We start from the raw sequence: 19442 nt of genomic DNA, 5'->3' as shown, positions 1-19442 counted from the left end.
TACAGAGAGGTGCTCTTTCCGTACCGGGTTAAAAAGAAAAAAAAAAAAAAAAGAACTGGGAAGTTCGAATCAACTGTCGATTTGGAAATTTCTCCTCGGAGAGGCCGACGACCAATTGCGCCACAAATTGTTGAAGAAGATGCTAGGTTTATCATCTGTACACTAACACTCGCTGGAGGTTGAAGATAAGCATATAGAGGGAGGTAGATAACATCCCACTTGAAATGTTTCGGGCAACAGTAGAGCAATCTCTAGCGCGGTTCCAGGCTGTCATGACTACAGATTGTCGTCATATCGAGCAACGTCTGTAACCTGGCAAGTAAACATGGTACGTAGTCAACAAATGTTATCCTCTCACGTGGAAAATAAAATGTGTTTCTTTCAATGGTTTATTCATTATTTCCTTTCAGTGTGCTTTTGCAAATGTTTCCACAATGTTTAATTTTCCTACGATCACTCATTTTTCATAGGGCCCTCTCAAGTGGCGAAAGTTTAATTGTAACCACCTTTTACATCATAATGAGAGCACCAAAGTGTCGTCATTAGACGCGAAGTAATCTGAGGCATTATTAAGTCATTTACATCAGCCACAGCAAGATTTCTCTTTCAAAAGCTATGGACTGAACGACGAGAAAAATTCGTACGTGGCTGTCGGCGCGGAAAACTGTGAGGTGCTGTTCATACATCGCTATTATTAGCAATGTAAACTGACGAACCCAAACGGTGGAAACTTTCTGAATGATTGCTCAGAACTTGGTGGCCCAGAAATTTCGGCCCCTAGGCGGCTGCCCAGTTGGTCTACACGTTGCCAACGATGCAGTAATTCTTTCCTCGTACTGAACGGCTTGGAGCACCAGTGAATTGGGAAAGGTGAGAGAAATATGGTTATCAGCACGTAATGCTGTAACACAGATGCAGTTAAAGCGACTGCACGATGTGGCCATGCTTTCCGGATGGCCGGTACTGAAAGCAGCGTGGCGGCCGCCGCTACGCCCATTCTACAGGCCTGCAGGCGCTCCCCGCGGCGAACGGTAGAAACCTGTTCTGGTGGCCGCCGTCCAGAATGGAAATCTCTGTCACTGACCACACACGGGCAGCACTGACTCGCGGCGGGCAGCCGGCCGTCGCTCCTTTTGTAAACATCTGCTGCTCATCCTCTACCTCGCAACTTATTAAGTCACTTTGTACGCACTACTATGCGCACCGACGCCAAAGTGCTGTTGGTGATCCGGGACAGTTGACATCATCACGCTGTCAACTCGTTGATGACAATCATAATTCCATTTGATCTGATTTCCTCTTATATCTCATCATGTCTTACTTCAACCTTTTCATTTATGCGCACCTACTACAATCAGCGTCCTCGATAATCGCTATAAGAAGTCAATTCGGAAAATAACTTCAATTTAATTATTAAGTAAATCCATATAGCATTTTACAACAACATTTTTAAGGTGTTCCAAAATAATTTCCTGCAACACTAAAGCACTAACCAGCAATAGACGAGCTTTTCGTATCCTCCTTGTAGAGCTCTGCTTTCATCAACGTTAATCGTGGTCATTGTAGTGTAGAAAATGGTTAAACAAGTCCGATTAGAAACAGTGGTGAGTACTTGAATATTTGCAACTATTTCTGGGCGGGAGCCGGGGTGCAGCAAAATTATTTCCCAACGCTCCACTCTATAGCTGAATACCTGGCGTTGTCGGGGTATCTGTTTCTTCCAATCATCTGTCAGTCCATGTCCTTCTTCCCCCCCCCCCCCTCTCTGACCATCTGCTCTTCTCCCCCCTCTCTGTCAATCTGTTCGTTCCATCTCTGTCCATACCGAGCAGGGTAGCGCAGTAGCTAGCACACTGGATTCGCATTCACGAAGGCGACGGTTCAAAAGCGAGTCTGCCCATACTGATTCAGGTTTTCTGTGATTTCCCTAAATCGCTTAAGGCAAATGCTGAGATAGTTCTTTCGAAAGGACACGGCCGCTTTCCTTCTCCATCCTTCCCCAATATGAGCTTGAGCTCTATTTCTAATGACCTCGCTATCGACGGGACGTTAAACACTGATCTCCTCCTCCTCCTTCTGTCCATCCGCTCCTCCTCCCTCTCATTGCCAATCTCCTCTATCGAGTCTCTCTCTCTCTCTCTCTCTCTCTCTCTCTCTCTCTCTCTCTCTGCTCATCTCCACCTCGCCCATCTCTCTGTTCATCTCCTCTCCATTTTCTCTATCCATCTCTACCTCTCCGGTTCCTCCTTCCATTTCTCCCTCCACTCTCCGAGCTCATCTCCTCCTGTCCCCTTTCTGTGCATATCTCCTCCTTCCCCCTCGCTGTCTGTTTATCTCCTCCTCCCTCCTTCTCTCTCACGCTAACCCCGGTAGGAGGTTCAAATGGCTCTGAGCACTATGGGACTGAACTTCTGAGGTCATCAGTCCCCCAGAACTTAGAACTACTTAAACCTAACTAACCTAAGGACATCACACACATCCATGCCCGAGGCACGATTCTAACCTGCGACCGAAACGGTCGCGCGGTTCCAGACTGTGGCGCCTAGAACCGCTCGGCCACCGCGGCCGGCCCGGTAGCAGGCTGATGGTCCTTACCCCCACAGTACTTCGTTACATATTGCAATTATTATATGTACCAACATTGGTTATAATCGTTTCAGGTATTTAGGATGAGCTTTTTACCTCTGGCTTTGACCGAATACGCACATTAAAATATACTTCACATATATTTAACGTATTTCATACGTATTTGTACACGTTGTATCTCCTGAACTAAATGCTGTACAATGATATAATTTTGCACGTACATCCACGATTATATTTTGCGAAATATGGTGCTAAGTTGGCTGGCCGGTGTGGCCGAGCGGTTCTAGGCGCTTCAGTCTGGAACCGCGCGACCGCTACGGCCGCAGGTTCGAATCCTGCCTCGGATATGGATGTGTGTGATGTCCTTACGTTAGTTAGGTTTAAGTAGTTCTATGTTCTAGGGGACTGATGACCTCAGAAGTTAAGTCCCATAGTGCTCAGAGCCATTTGAACCATTTTTGGTGCTAAGTTAATAGTTCAGAAATATTAAATTAAAACGCCATTCATGCGGCAGTTTTACTGCATTACCAGCGAAAATGTGGTAAGCGATAAAATGTTTTCCTTTCATCATTTTGTGGTGATTGTCAGCGAGAAAAGGTTTCATAAATCTTTGAGACTATGTATTTAAGTTCGCTGCAAGCCACTAAGTGCTCTCATTTTCAAATTCTGGATGAATAAAATATGGGTTATTACTCGTCATGGGCTACACAGCTTTTCCATCCCCCCCTCCCCCCCTCCCTGTCCCTTCGATACGGAGGTGGTTCTTACCCTCACAGCGATTATTTCCAGATATTAAGTGATATGTGTACCAAGTTTGGTTGAAATCGCTTCATTGGTTTAGATTTGGACCACAGATACCTACATCATATACAGGGTGGTCAATTGACCGTGACCGGGCCAAATATCTCACGAAATAAGCGTCAAACGAAAAAACTACAAAGAACAAAACTCGTCTAGCTTGATGGGGGAGACCAGATGGCGCTATGGTTGGCCCGCTAGATGGCGCTGCCATAGGCCAAACGGATATCAACTGCGTTTTTTTAAATAGGAAACCCCATTTTTTATTACAAATTCGTGTAGTACGTAAAGAAATATGAATGTTTTAGTTGGACCACTTTTTTCGCTTTGTGATAGATGGCGCTGTAATAGTCACAGACATATGGCTCACAATTTTACACGAACAGTTAGTAACAGGTAGGTTTTTTAAATTAAAATACAAAACGTAGATACGTTTGAATATTTTATTTCGGTTGTTCCAATGTGATACATGTACTTTTGTGAACTTATCGTTTCTGAGAACGCATGCTGTTACAGCGTGATTACCTGTAAATACCACATTAATGCAATAAATGCTCAAAATGTTGTCCGTCAACCTCAATGCATTTGGCAATACCTGTAACGACGTTCCTCTCAACAGCGAGTAGTTCGCATTCCGTAATGTTCGTACATACATTGACATTGCGCTGACGCATGTTGTCAGGCGTTGTCGGTGGATCACGATAGCAAATATCTTTCAGCTTTCCCCATAGAAAGAAATCCGGGGACGTCAGATCCGGTGAACGTGCGACGACCAATCCATCTGTCATCAAATATGCTATTCAATACCGCTTCAAATGCACGCGAGCTATGTGCCGGACATTCATCAGTTTGGAAGTACATCATGCTGTGAAACATCTTGTAGTAACATCGGTAGAACATTACGTAGGAAATCAGCATACATTGCACCATTTAGACTGTCATCGATAAAATGGGGACCAATTATCCTTCCTCCCATAATGCCGCACCATACATTAACCCGCCAAGGTCTCTGATGTTCCACTTGCCGCAGCCATCGTGGATTTTCCGTTGCCCATCAGTGCACATTATGCCGGTTTACGTTACCACTGTTGGTGAAAGACGCTTCGTCGTTAAATAGAACGCGTGTAAAAAATCTGCCATCGTCCCGTAATTTCTCTTGTGCACAGTGGCAGAACTGTACACGACGTTCAAAGTCGTCGCCATTCAATTCCTGGTGCACAGAAATATGGTACGGTGGCAGTCGATGTTGATGTAGCATTCTCAACACTGACGTGTTTGAGATTCCCGATTCTCGCGCAGTTTGTTTGCTACTGATATGCGGATTGGCCGCGACAGCAGCTGAAACACTTACGTGGGCATCATCATTTGTTGTAGGTCGTGGTTGACGATTCACATGTGGTTCAACACTTCCTGTTTCCTTAACTAACGTAACTATTCGGCGAACGGTCGGGACACTTGGATGATGTCGTTCAGGAGACCGAACTGCATACATAGCGTACGCCCGTTGGGCATTTTGATCACAATAGCCATACATCAACAAGATATCGATCTTTTCCGCAATTGGTAAACGGTTCATTTTAACACGGATAATGTATTTCGAAGCAAATACCGTCCTCACTGGTGGAATGTTACGTGATACCACGTACTTATACGTTTGTGACTGTTACAGCGCCATCTACCACAAACCGAAAAAAGTGGTCCAACTAAAACATTCATATTTCTTTACGTACTACACGAATATGTAATAAAAATGGCGTTTCCTATTTAAAAAAACGCAGTTGATATCCGTTTGACCTATGGCAGCGCCATCTAGCGGGCCAACCATAGCGCCATCTGGTTTCCCCCTTCAAGCTAAACCTGTTTCGTTCTTCGTAGTTTTTTCGTTTGATGCTTATTTCGTGAGGTATTTGGCCCGTTCACGTTCAATGGACCACCCTGTATACATATGAGTACATCAGTTTTTGTAATACACTATGTGATCAAAAGTATCCGGACACCTGGCTGAAAATGACTTAAAATTTCGTGGCACCCTCCATCGGTAATGCTCGACTTCAGTTTGGTGTTGGCCCATCCTTAGCCTTGATGACAGCTTCCTCTCTCGCAGGCATACGTTCAGTCAGGTGCTGGAAGGTTTCTTGGGGAATGGCATCCCATTCTTCACGTAGTGCTGCACTGAGGAGAGGTATCGATGTCGTTCGGTGACGCCTGGCACGAAGTCGGCGCTTCAGTCTGGAACCGCGCGACCGCTACGGTCGCAGGTTCGATTCCTGCCTCGGGTATGGATGTGTGTGATGTCCTTAGGTTAGTTAGGTTTAAGTAGTTCTAAGTTCTAGGGGACTGATGACCTCAGATGTTAAGTCCCATAGTGCTCAGAGCCATTTGAACCTTTTGAGCGAAGTCGGCGCTTCAGAACATTTCAAAGGTGTTCTATAGGATTCAGATCAGTACCTTATGCAGGCCAGTCCATTACAGGGATTTTATTGTCGTGTAACCACTCCGCCACAGGCCGTGCAGTATAAACAGGTGCTCGATAGTGTTGCAAGATGGAATCGCCATCCACGCATTGCTCTTCAACAGTGGAAGGCAACAAGGAGCTTAAAACATCAATGTAGGCATGTGCTGTGATAGTGCCACGCGAAACAGCAAGGGGTGCAAGCCCCCTCCATGCAAAACACGACCACACCACACACCATAACACCACCGCCTCCGAATTTTACTGTTGGCACTACACACGCTAGCAGATGACGTTCACCGGGCATTCGCCATACCCACACCCTGCTATCGGATAGCCCCATTGTGTACCGTGATTCGTCACTCCGGACAACGTTTTTCCAATGTTCAGTCGTCCAACGTTTACGCTCCTTACACCAAGCGAGGCGTCGTTTGGCATTTACCAGCGCGATGTGAACAGCCGCTCGACCACGAAATCCAAGTTTTTTCACCTCCCGCCTAACTGTCGTAGTACTTGCAGTGGATCCTGATGTAGTTTGGAATTCCTGTTGTATACAGAACAATGTGCTCATTTGTTTCCTTCCTCGCCGTCGGTATTACTGAAGGGATGGAAGTTTTATTTATTGCTGATGAGCTTACGATTAAAATACTACTATGAAATATGAATCGCCTGAAATTTTGTAATGCTACGCACTCCTGGATGCGAAATACTATAACTGAATTTGCTGTCCAGCGCTGGAGAGGTCTCTCTCACACTCTTTATACCAATTATCCCAAGAGATTTTCCCATTAATCTTAAGCGACTTCAGTTCCCAATCAACGTTACGTTTTCAATGGGAATAAACAAGGTTCAAGATCAGAGAGAGGGGACAAGAAAAGATGAACAGAAGGGGATGAGGAAATAGATATAGTGAGGGAGAGGAGGAGATGGACACAGGAGGGGAAGAGGAGATGGAAAGAAAAAATTTGAAATTTGTGGGAAGGTTCTATGGGACCAAACTGCTGAGGTCATCGGTCCCTAGGCTTACACACTAATTAATGTAACTTAAAGTAACTTCCGCTAAGGAGAATATACACACCCATGCCCGAGGGAAGACTGGAGCCTCCGACGGGGAGAGCCGCGCGAACCGTGACAAGATGCCCTAGACCGCGCGGCGAGGATTGATAGAGAAGGGGTGATGAGGAGATGGACAAATAAAGAGGAATGAGGATGAGGAGAGAGGAAAATGGGAGGGGGAGGTGAGCAGACATAGAGGGAGGGGTGGTGCACAGAAGGAGGAGGTAGGAGGAGGAGATGGACAAAAGGAGGGGGGCAGGATGAGATGGCAAAGAGAGGAGGGAAGGAGTTTAGGATGTATATCCAATTTCCATACATATTTAGCAGTTGCGAAACATGGCGAATCTAATAGCTATATAATAATTTTGTGTATCTCAGTGCCCTGGTGCAAGACTTCCAATTGGGCGTGACCTCAGTTGTCTTCGTGTCCCTAGCCTACCCGTGTTACCAACCGGGCAAAGGGAGTTTAACGCGGAATCCGAACCACGCGTAGCTGGCGAATTTCCACAACATTCGAGGTGAATTCGAGTTTAAAAGGCAGACTGAAAAGTTAAACCGGGACTAAAATTTCGGTATTTGTGTCCTCCCTGTTGGTGCCATTTTAATAAACAACGGTGTTCATGAACAGTATGAATTCGTTTTTTAGGGTTCCGTACCTTAATCGGTAAAAATGGTACCCTTATAGGATCATTTTGTTGTCCGTCTGTGTGACTGTTGAAAACCCTTTTGCTCAGGAGTGGGTTGACGTATCAAGTAGAAATTTACGTCACATAGTAAGTTCTACGGTCCCTCGACGGTGTAAGGAACTGAAGCTTCTGCGTCTGTGCATTAGAAAGATACGGCAATTTATGTCACATTCTGATACTCACAATCTCATTCACTGAAAACAATTGGGTACTTCCCGTTGACCTAGAATCATGAAATTTGGCAAGAAGTGAGGGCTCATAGTGCAAGTACAGGGAAGACATCTGAAAATGTTCATTTGTAATTATATAGCACGAAAAAATATTTCTTTTGTCATTTGTTATTCGGCTTCATACTTAAAACATTCACGAAAGACTTGGATTTCCCAGGACCGATATATCTCAAGTATCAATGTCTATAACAGGCAAAAATTGTCCAGACTTTCAACACCTGTGATGGATGAATTGTCTACATGCATAAATAAGTTTGAACTGACTCCTCTGAGAGCGAGTCCTACTCGCATGTGGATAGTATTTTTTATTTTCCTTTTTAAGGCACAAAGTCGGAGAGATCTATTCTCTCGAGCTACCGTGTGCGTAGTGACGGAAGATACATACTGATGTGGAGCATGTTTTCTAATTATCCTCTTTCCCTGGCAGTTTCTTTAGATACACATCTGAAGTCAGAGATGGGTTGTAACAGTTACATACCTCTTCAGAAAAGTACCTGATTAAACATAAAATGCTGACTTTCTTGACCAGTATTCGCTTCCTTGACGATTTTTGTTTTATGGGCGTTACGACGTGGACCAGGCTATGTTGTCGTGCCTATCATTTCGTTCCTGCTGCTGGGGACATCATCTGAGGCTACAAAGACTAAAATAGCAGTTTTAAACTTAAACTAGCTCAGGTAAGCTTATTTAAGTATCAGACTACTATTTAAGTCTTTATAGGTTCCGATGATGTTTACAACATTAGGAGAACTGACGCTATGCATAGTAACTTGCTTTGGACCATTGCCAAATTCCCATGAAATAAAAATCACCAAGGAGACAGTTGATTAAGTTTTCTTCCATTTAGTCTCCGAGTATGATCTAGCTTATAGACAAGTGCAGAAATCGTTAAGCCGAAAATAATGGGCTTTATTTCTCTGTGCGCAGTCGCGACTACCGGCTACCACGAATGTCAGATAGTTGCTGGCACACAATGCTGTCGTACTGCCTTTACTCACTACATACGGCATTTGTAGCTTAACATATTTACTACTCTAACATTTCTGGACTACTGGTGTTGTTATTCATATGAATCTGGGTCATGTTCTGCAAATGTTGAGCGTGTGTGTAATATCAGTTTACGGGGAATTAAACAGTCCTTTCATAGTGAATGTTCAAAGACGTGTTAATTTTATAATGCAAAACACAAATACAGGACGAATTCGTCATACAGAAACACACACTACGTTAGTTTCCACCGAATTTCATGTTTTATTAACTCAAAAATCATTTCATAAACTTTTCTGTGAAGGTAAAAAACGAAAAAAATCTCTCGTAATTTAACCGAATTATGAACGAAAAGATCTCTTGCTTATCTTAGTGCACCACATAAGTAACGCACACAAATCATGGCCCCAGCGGGGAAGAAAGGAAAGCTATAAGAGCCAACCGAAGATGGATTTTTAATATATGCGAATCCAGTAATGGCTTGAGTTAAATAAACTTTTATAAACAGTACTTGAGGCTATTTGCTGCTTAAATAATGAACCTTAAAACTGTACTACAGCCACATCTCTCAGCAAGTAAACTTTTGACAAGATAGCGTCATACTTCCCCTTTAAAATAAGACCACTATGGCACTAGTACATCAGTTTTTGCAGGGTTATTGAAGCCTGAAATTATGTGGACGTAACCTGACGTCCATTAGGGCGCGATTGTCTCTGTCCACTCAGAATCGATTTTAAATACATATTTATCCCGATAAATAAATTAATTCACAATAAATACATAGAATAAACCACCACATGTTGCGACCTAGCATATGCTCTTTCATGAAAAGAGAGGAAGCATAATGACTGATGTGTGAAGAAAATGATATCTACCACAATGTAATCAAAGTTCATAATTGTGTTTTGACACTTACGGTAGTATCCAACGATAAGGGAGGTTCCTCCTACATCTCGTTGTTGATAATTTTTGGGATAAATACGAGGGAAAAATGTACTTCGTAACTTAGCCATTAAGTATTGGAAATCTTTGTTTGACGATATTTTATTAAGTCCGGAGTGTTTACGGTGTAAAATTTGTTGGTTTTTAAAATATTCGTTCACATCTTCACTATAGTCCCATGCACGAAAACGCCTCCTTTCCGAATAGTTAGCAGACTAGTTGAAACGACCACAAAATTATTCTTTGGTATCCTAATAATGAGAATTACTGTTGTATCAGACGAATATTCTTCTGGCCTTTAAACGGCGATTTGCTGAGAGTACACTATAGCTCAGTAATTCCGCACACTCGCAGTGTAGTGTAGTTAAGAACGTTATCGAGTCCATCTTGGCAGTTAACGGACGCGTGTGTATATGCCAGATATGTCACACGGGCTAAATTGCAAGACTGACTCAGGCTGCAGGAATGTTTTGGAACATGTATTTATTTAATTGAACCATTCTTACAGTCGCACGGTACTGTGACTCAGTGAGTAAATGACGACTGTTCTCTCACGAACAAGACGTGACGCACATCTTTCAAAGGCGTAGAGAATAAAATTATGTGGAACCGGTGTAACGAAGCTATTGTTTGGTGCAGACATGGTTCACAGAAAGAAAGAGTGACGTCATGCTGAGGAAATGACTCCTTTTTTCTAGTTCCAACGAATCTGTTTTGTTCGCAGAAACGTACATTCGTAATGCAAGAATAAAGAAGCAAAGAAAGTCTGCAGTGGCCAAATAGTTTATCTGACTGGATATCAACCATTATATAAAGATATATTTTTAATTACTGAATATCACTCACACGAGAACATATGCACAGTTGCAATAGAACTTACAAAACCATATAGATATAGGTCTTTCATATTTCGTGTTTCAGTTACTCAGAATGCGTAAAAAATTGTTTTGTGCGAATGTTACAGTAACAGGAAAAAAATTGTAATTATATTCCTCTAATATGGTTTTCGTAAGGTTATCGCTCACCTTAGCCAGGGGAGGTGTACTATTCTTTCCTCCGTTGGTTTTCTTTGTAACTGCAGCACGGCTCCAGCGCGGGAGTTAGGCACTGAGTTACCAGTGTAAATGCTGTCGAGTACAGACGCGAGGCGCGAGGTCGTGTTCAAAATATGAAAGTTGACACAATGCATTTAGTTAACATGGAAGAGAGGAAACGATACCGCGAGTGATTTACGCACAATTTATTTGTCTTGTAAATATGATCGTGTGACGTTGTTGGCCGAGCGGCCCCATCCGGGGAATTTCGGCCGCCGGGTTGCAAGTCTTATTTCAGGTGACGCCACAATGGGTGACTTGCGCGTCGGTGATGATGAGAATACAGCACCCAGTCCACGAGCGGAGAAAACCCTCAACCCTCCGGGAATCGAACCCGGGCCCGCTGCATGGTAGACAAACACGTTAGCACTCCGCTAAGCAGCCTTATATGTCTTGTAATTTATTATTACGATCATCACATGTAAGCTCTTTTCTAGCAAATTGGTATCACAATTTGCTTAATGTGATATGTCCTAACCTTCTGTCTGAAAGTGTTTCCTACAACTTCATGTACTCTAACAAATGAAATTTGTACCAGAGCGGGATAAGAACGTGAATCAACTGCTTGCCTCCAGTAGTGATACCAACCAATTAGGCCATCGGAGTGCGCCTTCAGGACTGCCTCTAACTTTCAATGTCACTGACGTTTCACTCCTACTGTCGCCAAACATTATAATTTCTATTAGGTCAATCTGATGGTGTCGTCAGGAAGTGGACATGCACTCATTTACAAGTGCCATATTCACTATGAAGAAAAACGCAATCACTGACCGCGCTGTGTGTGATAACTTCATGACAAAGAAAACTCTAGTGTACTGACACGCCGGCCGGAATGGCCGTGCGGTTCTAGGCGTTACAGTCTGGAACCGAGCGACCGCTGCGGTCGCAGGTTCGAATCCTGCCTCGGGCATGGATGTGTGTGATGTGCTTAGGTTAGTTAGGTTTAATTAGTTCTAAGTTCTAGGGGACTAACGACCTCAGAAGTTAAGTCGCATAGTGCTCAGAGCCATGTATAGATACTTGGGTTCGTAACGGTATTCGTCTTGGGCGAAGCTTATCACTTCTTCGTAGCAACATAACTGTATGCTCCGCGGTCATATACGTAGAACCTCTTCTCAGAAGGTATGAACCTGATAGATTTCGCTGTAACGTTGTTATAAAAATCGGAGGTATCTGAAATTCTAGAATTCATTGCACGTGAACTTTGCCACTGGAATTTCAGAGAAGTAGTTCAAGAAATCTTACCTTGAGGTGAAGTTCTCTTTATACTTGTTCTCGGAATTAGTGTGACTACTGAATGTCATGGACACAATTTTGTATGGTATTTACAGTTAATACGTATTATGCTAGAAAGAAAAGGCTGACTTTAACGCAGTTACGTGGTGGTATGTACTTCGAATAATCAGTTCAATAATTTACGTATAATACCCATTGTTACTGGGACTTCTAATCTTACTCAATTTTTCTTCGCTACGAAAGCTGTAGGGCAGTCTGATATTCCAGACGCATAGCGCAGTATTAGCTTAGTGAAGATTGCTTTGAGGTCCTCATAATTTGATGCTAATGACAGAGAATTTTTACTAAGAGACTGTTCTTCATTCCTTATTTAAGTTTTTATTTATGTTTTGCATGAAGCTCTGATAAACACGACGTTGTCGCGTATACAAACTAGCGTAGTTTTGGTTCCGTGTGGGGAACAAACCGGTTCTCTTGAATACAATGCTGCAATCTTTCGTAGAGATTTGGAGTAATCGCCGGCCGCCGTAGCCGAGCGGTTCTAGGCGCTTCAGTCCGGAACCGCGCTGCTACGGTCGTAGGTTCGAATCCTGCCTCGGGCATGGATGTGTGTGATGTCCTTAGGTTTGTTAGGTTTAAGTAGTTCTAAGTCTAGGGGACTGATGACCTCAGAAGTTAAGTCCCATAGCGCTCAGCGCCATTTGAACCATTTGGAATAATCAAGTAAAATGCAAATCAAGACTACAGATTTGAGGTCCTGATTGATAAAAGACCCGAAGTTCACACCAAAATATTTTCTTTCCTGTTTAAGTTATGCATTAGCATCATCTGTACTACTCTGTCAGGGATCTTACCGCAATTTTTGACAGCACCTCTTTAGCATCGATCTCTCTTACATGTTACTTGGAACTCTATAGTATTATAACATAAGGCGCTTTCGAAAAATCGTAATTTTTAAGAAGTTGTGAATTTGATGTAAAGCGCTAATAAAATACTTGCTTTTTTCATCATATGAAGTGGATATTTTCGTCATCTGAAGATGAACTGCTAGCAAACCACCTTATTCTTGCTGTAAAGGACATTAACCATGTTTCCTTTCCTGGTATATTCGTCTTACCATTTTCAGATCCGGGGTGCCAAGACAATCTCTACAGTGGACTTTTTACCTGTAAATTCAGAGTGCTGTCGTATTGGTGATTCTACACTGAGTTGGCAAAAGTCATGAGATGCCTCTTAATATCGTGTGGGACCTCCTTTTGCCCGGCGTAGTGCAGCAGTTCGACGTGGTATGGACTCAACAAGTCGTTGAAGTACTCTGCAGAAATATGTAGGATATAAATCAATAACGTGATAAGTGTCAAAAATACTACTGTTTTGGTTGGGCCCGAAAAACCAAGCTAAGTGCCGTCGCCAACAACGTGAAAAGCGAGCTAAACGCTACGATCATTTCTAGCAGCACATATGAGGCCCGAAAGATAGCATGAGCGGTACGTGCCGGCCCACTGGTGAGGCTAAGGCGCGCTAAGTGCGACAAGGCTTTCTCACTATTTGCAATGTGTGACAGAGATTTTGCTCGGATTGGAAAACGTAAGATGCTGGAAGAATGTCTGAGTGTCAAGTACCTAAGGAGCTTGCAAGATTTATGGAGATAGCGATACCTAACGGTCCATTTGCGATTATTATGCTCCAGCCTGAGGATATTTTTATTTTAAAAAAACGAGCCGATACCGCACAGATTAACACCACGAAAATATTTCCAAACGTAGATGGATTCAAGTGAAAAAAAAATGCACCTGATATCGTCAAGACAAGAACAAAGTTTAACGAACTTGAAGACTGGAGCACCTACAAGATTTTAAAGAAGGGATTACCACTGACACAATAAATAACTTTTTGAAATATTTCATGATGCCTTCAGCTGCCTTTCTCTTTATTTAATATACGACTGTACAATTTTCAAGTATCTAAAACGGAAGCATTATACATTGGATACATTAGTGACACATGTGATTTTGATGTAGGAACAAGTCATACCTGTAGATATACTAGGCGCATTATAACTTACTTTATGGATGACTTTTTAGTAGCAAATTATGCCATGTATATCGTTGCTCCTATGACTCCATATTATGCTTATAAAATAAATCCGTGATGGTTTACGCTATTTTAGGAGCATGTTACTTTCGAGCAGTTGTTGCAAAGCTGTTATATATATAAGGCCATTGTTTCACTGTACTTAACACTAGGAAGATATAATTATTTTACAGAAAATTGTTAATTATCTTGTCTATACTTTTGTTCTTAATTATATTTAACTATCGTTCGTGGCACAATAGATGAGAGTAGCACCATGCATTCACAATGCAACAGTTTGTATCCAAAAATTAATTTCACCATGAGAAGAGAAAAAAATAAGAACATAAACTTTCTGGATTTAAGAATTTCAAACGAAAAACCTGAACACATATTCGGTATTTTTCGTGAACCTACGACAATAGACATAATTATCCAGAACGATTCATGCCATCCGGGAGTACACTAGCTCTCGTATTTTCATTATACACTCCTGGAAATGGAAAAAAGAACACATTGACACCGGTGTGTCAGACCCACCATACTTGCTCCGGACACTGCGAGAGGGCTGTACAAGCAATGATCACATGCACGGCACAGCGGACACACCAGGAACCGCGGTGTTGGCCGTCGAATGGCGCTAGCTGCGCAGCATTTGTGCACCGCCGCCGTCAGTGTCAGCCAGTTTGCCATGGCATACGGAGCTCCATCGCAGTCTTTAACACTGGTAGCATGCCGCGACAGCGTGGACGTGAACCGCATGTGCAGTTGACGGGCTTTGAGTGAGGGCGTATAGTGGGCATGCGGGAGGCCGGGTGGACGTTCCGCCGAATTGCTCAACACGTGGGGCGTGAGGTCTCCACAGAACATCGATGTTGTCGCCAGTGGTCGGCGGAAGGTGCACGTGCCCGTCGACCTGGGACCGGACCGCAGCGACGCACGGATGCACGCCAAGACCGTAGGATCCTACGCAGTGCCGTAGGGGACCGCACCGCCACTTCCCAGCAAATTAGGGACACTGTTGCTCCTGGGGTATCGGCGAGGACCATTCGCAACCGTCTCCATGAAGCTGGGCTACGGTCCCGCACACCGTTAGGCCGTCTTCCGCTCACGCCCCAACATCGTGCAGCCCGCCTCCAGTGGTGTCGCAACAGGCGTGAATGGAGGGACGAATGGAGACGTGTCGTCTTCAGCGATGAGAGACGCTTCTGCCTTGGTGCCAATGATGGTCGTATGCGTGTTTGACGCCGTGCAGGTGAGCGCCACAATCAGGACTGCATACGACCGAGGCACACAGGGCCAACACCCGGCATCATGGTGTGGGGAGCGATCTCCTACACTGGCCGTACGCCACTGGTGATCGTCGAGGGGACACTGAATAGTGCACGGTACATCCAAACCGTCATCGAACCCATCGTTCTACCATTCCTAGACCGGCAAGGGAACTTGCTGTTCCAACAGGACAATGCACGTCCGCATGTATCCCGTGCCACCCAACGTGCTCTAGAAGGTGTAAGTCAACTACCCTGGCCAGCAAGATCTCCGGATCTGTCCCCCATTGAGCATGTTTGGGACTGGATGAAGCGTCGTCTCACGCGGTCTGCACATCCAGCACGAACGCTGGTCCAACTGAGGCGCCAGGTGGAAATGGCATGGCAAGCCGTTCCACAGGACTACATCCAGCATCTCTACGATCGTCTCCATGGGAGAATAGCAGCCTGCATTGCTGCGAAAGGTGGATATACACTGTACTAGTGCCGACATTGTGCATGCTCTGTTGCCTGTGTCTATGTGCCTGTGGTTCTGTCAGTGTGATCATGTGATGTATCTGACCCCAGGAATGTGTCAATAAAGTTTCCCCTTCTTGGGACAATGAATTCACGGTGTTCTTATTTCAATTTCCAGGAGTGTATGTTACATAGACTAAATAACTTACCACTAAAAAAAGGAATAATTGATAAAAGACTAGATCTCTTCCAAAATGTAGCTATAAGTAATGGTTATCCTAAAAACTTAGTAGACACATTATTCAAAAAGAAAACCGGTCAAACATATGCCAGTCCCATAAATGAAATAATTTTAACCAGAGACAAAACTGCATCACAGAAAAATAAAGTTCTTTTATGGCCATATCTCGGTACCATTTCCGACAAAATTACTCGATGTTGCAAGAATACAAAATTATACACCAGTTACAGAACCACTACCAATCTACAGCCATTATTGAGACACATACCACTTCAAATATTACGTAAGTTACAGAAATGAGAAATAATGGATGTAAGGGAAGAAACTGAAATTTACATCCGTCTAACAGATCAGTCAGACAGAGTTTTAAATCAGCAAAAAGACCTGCGAAATGGGAAATTCCTTGACAACCTTTTTACCAGTTCTATGACGAAGCATTACTTAACCATAAGATGTAAAATTATCGAAACAATCATTAATAAATATGACCGTAATGCGAAACATCACCAAACCATAAAGCAGTTTTCAATCGACTCTCATACTTGTCAGTACTGTTTCGTTAGAGTACTGTGATAGATTTCACACATAAGATCTTTGTACCAACTATCCAAAAATGACGTACTCCCACAGTAAAAGAACAAAAATTTACAAGTTATTTGAAAGAAATTACATGCATTATATTTACACCAATGAGGAACGGTAATTACATATAATTAAGAACAAAAGCATATGCAGGCTAATTAACAAATTTCTGTAAAATAATTATATCTTCCTAGTGTTAAATACGTTGAAACATGGGCCTTATACTCGTATATAAGAACTTTGCAACAACTGCTCGAAAGAAACGTGCTCCTAACATAGCGTATACATCTCGAATTTATTTTATAAGCATAATATGGAGTAATAATTTACTATTAAAAATCATTCATAAAGTAAGTTATAATGCGCCTAGTATACCTAAAGATATGACTTGTTCCTACATCAAAATCGCAAATGTCACTATTGTATCCAATGTATAATGCTTCCATTTTAGACACTTGCAAATGGCCTAAGGCCAAAATTGTACAATCGTATATGAAATAAAGAGAATGGCAGCTGAAGGCATCATGAGATCTTTCAAAAAATTCATCGCAGCTGCAAACCCTATCGCATTGAAAAGTAAATAATAAAGAACTTTGTTTTACCGCCACAACAAAGTGAAAACAACCCCAGCTGAAAAGAGAAAGAATCTGCAACAGATGCTGCTGTATTTGACAGCAGCTAGAACATTTTTCGGCCAGTTAATCAATAAAAAATTGTTTTTTTTTGCTCTATAGAATTAAAAGAGATATTAAAAGTAAATTAATCGCAAGATTGTGTATCTGTAAAACGTCTCTGCAAAATGTGTATTATTAACGAAACTTATAAATTCTTGAGATTTCTTTAATTATTACGAAACTTTTTTGTCGATACCTGAATGGCAATTAGCAAATTCTGCGTATTTCAGAAAAAATATTAACTTTCATTGATAAAAGAATGGGAACTTAAAAAAAGTTTTGCAGTATTTGTATGTCTCTCGCTATAGACAATAAATAGAAACTATTGATGAGCTTTCTTCATTAAAATATTTTTGTCAACAAAAAATGGAACGGATAACTCGGATTCATTTTTTTGCCACTTAGCCCTTAATTGATTTCCACTCTATATATTGAGCCATGCTGCCTTTAGACGTCCATAACTGCGAAAGAGTTGCTGATGCAGAATGTTGTGCGCGAACTGACCCCACGATTATGTCCCATAAATGTTCGATGTGATTCATGTCGGGCCATCTGGGTGACTAAATCATTCACTCGAATTGTTCAGAATGTTCTTTAAATCCAAGCGCGGACAATTGTTGCCCGGGGACATGACATTGTTAATTGGGTACATGAGGTCCTTGAATGGCTGCAAATGGTCTCCACGTAGCCAGACATACACATTTACAGTCAATGATAGGTTCAGTTTGATCAAAGGACCAAGTCTATTCCTGTAAACCCTGCCCACATCCTTATGGAGCCACCACCAGCTTGACAACTTGGGTCCATGGCTTCGTGGGGTCTGCACCACACTCGAGCCCTATCATCAGCTCTTCCCAGATTAAATCGGGATCCATCTGACCAGCCCACGGTTTTCCAGTCGTCATGAATCCAACCGATACGGTGGGGAGCCCAGGAGAGACGCTGTAGGTTATTTCGTGCCATTAGCAATGGCTCCCTGCTGCCATAGTCCATTAACGCCACATTTCGCCCCACTGTTCTAACGGTTACGTTCGACATACGTCCCACGTTGATTTCTGCAGTTGTTTCACGCAGTGTTGCATTGACAGCTCTACGCAAACGTCGCTGCTCTCGGTCGTTAAGTGAATACCGTCGGCCACTGCGTTATCCGTGGTGAAAGGTAATGCCTGATATTCTGTGGTCTTGGCACACTCTTGACACAGTGGATCTCGGAATACTGAATTCCCTAACGATTTCTGAACTAAAATGTCCCATGCGTCTAGCTCCAACTACCATTCCGTGTCCAAAGTCTGTTAATTCCTATAGTGTGTCAATAATCACGTCGGAAACCTTTTAACAAGAATCACCTGAGTATAAATGACGGATCCGCCAATGTAATGCCCTTTAACACTTTGTGTACGGGATACTACCGTCATCTGTATACGTGCATATCGCTATGCCATGACATTCGTCACTTCAGCGTATGAGCTGCAGAATTTCCTACACGACTTGTGACTTTGTGGTTGCTTTGCCTTAAAAGAGACGATGAGATCTACAGAATAACACTGTTATTCTGTTATCTATTGATGGCGTGCCTCCAAGTTGCGACATTTCAGCAGTGGAGGGCCTAGCGAACGCAGTGCAGTTTTAGAGAGGTTGGGGGAGCCCCATCCAGCCTCCGGTCTCCCGGAAGGCCTCGGGTTCGCAGCCGGGCGAGGCCAGCGGCCGGCCGCGTCAAGGCTTCCCCACTTATCGAAGGCGGCTGTCTCGCCCAGACTGTTGCAGCGCTATGCACTTCCGTCGCGCGTATCACTTTACGCCTCCGTCACGACAAACCCAGGCTCTCTGACCACCACGTTCTTTCAACGTTTCCCTCAAAGCCTTTCGGAAAGGTAGAAAATTTTAATGACTATGTTAAAAAAAAAAATCACAAAGCGTGTCCCATAGGATTGAATTCTGAGTCCACTCCTATTCCTTGTACATGTGAATGACCTTCCACAAGCAAAACCAGTACTTTTGGCAGATACTAGTGTTACAACAAATCTCAGAAGAGAGGAAGCAACAGAATAAATAGTAAGTCATATTTTCCAAACAATTAT

Source organism: Schistocerca serialis, chromosome 2 (genome assembly GCF_023864345.2).
Source record: "Schistocerca serialis cubense isolate TAMUIC-IGC-003099 chromosome 2, iqSchSeri2.2, whole genome shotgun sequence".
Lineage (NCBI taxonomy): Eukaryota > Metazoa > Arthropoda > Insecta > Orthoptera > Acrididae > Schistocerca > Schistocerca serialis.
The sequence above is the reverse complement of the archived record's forward strand: the minus strand, read 5'-3'. Positions refer to the sequence as shown.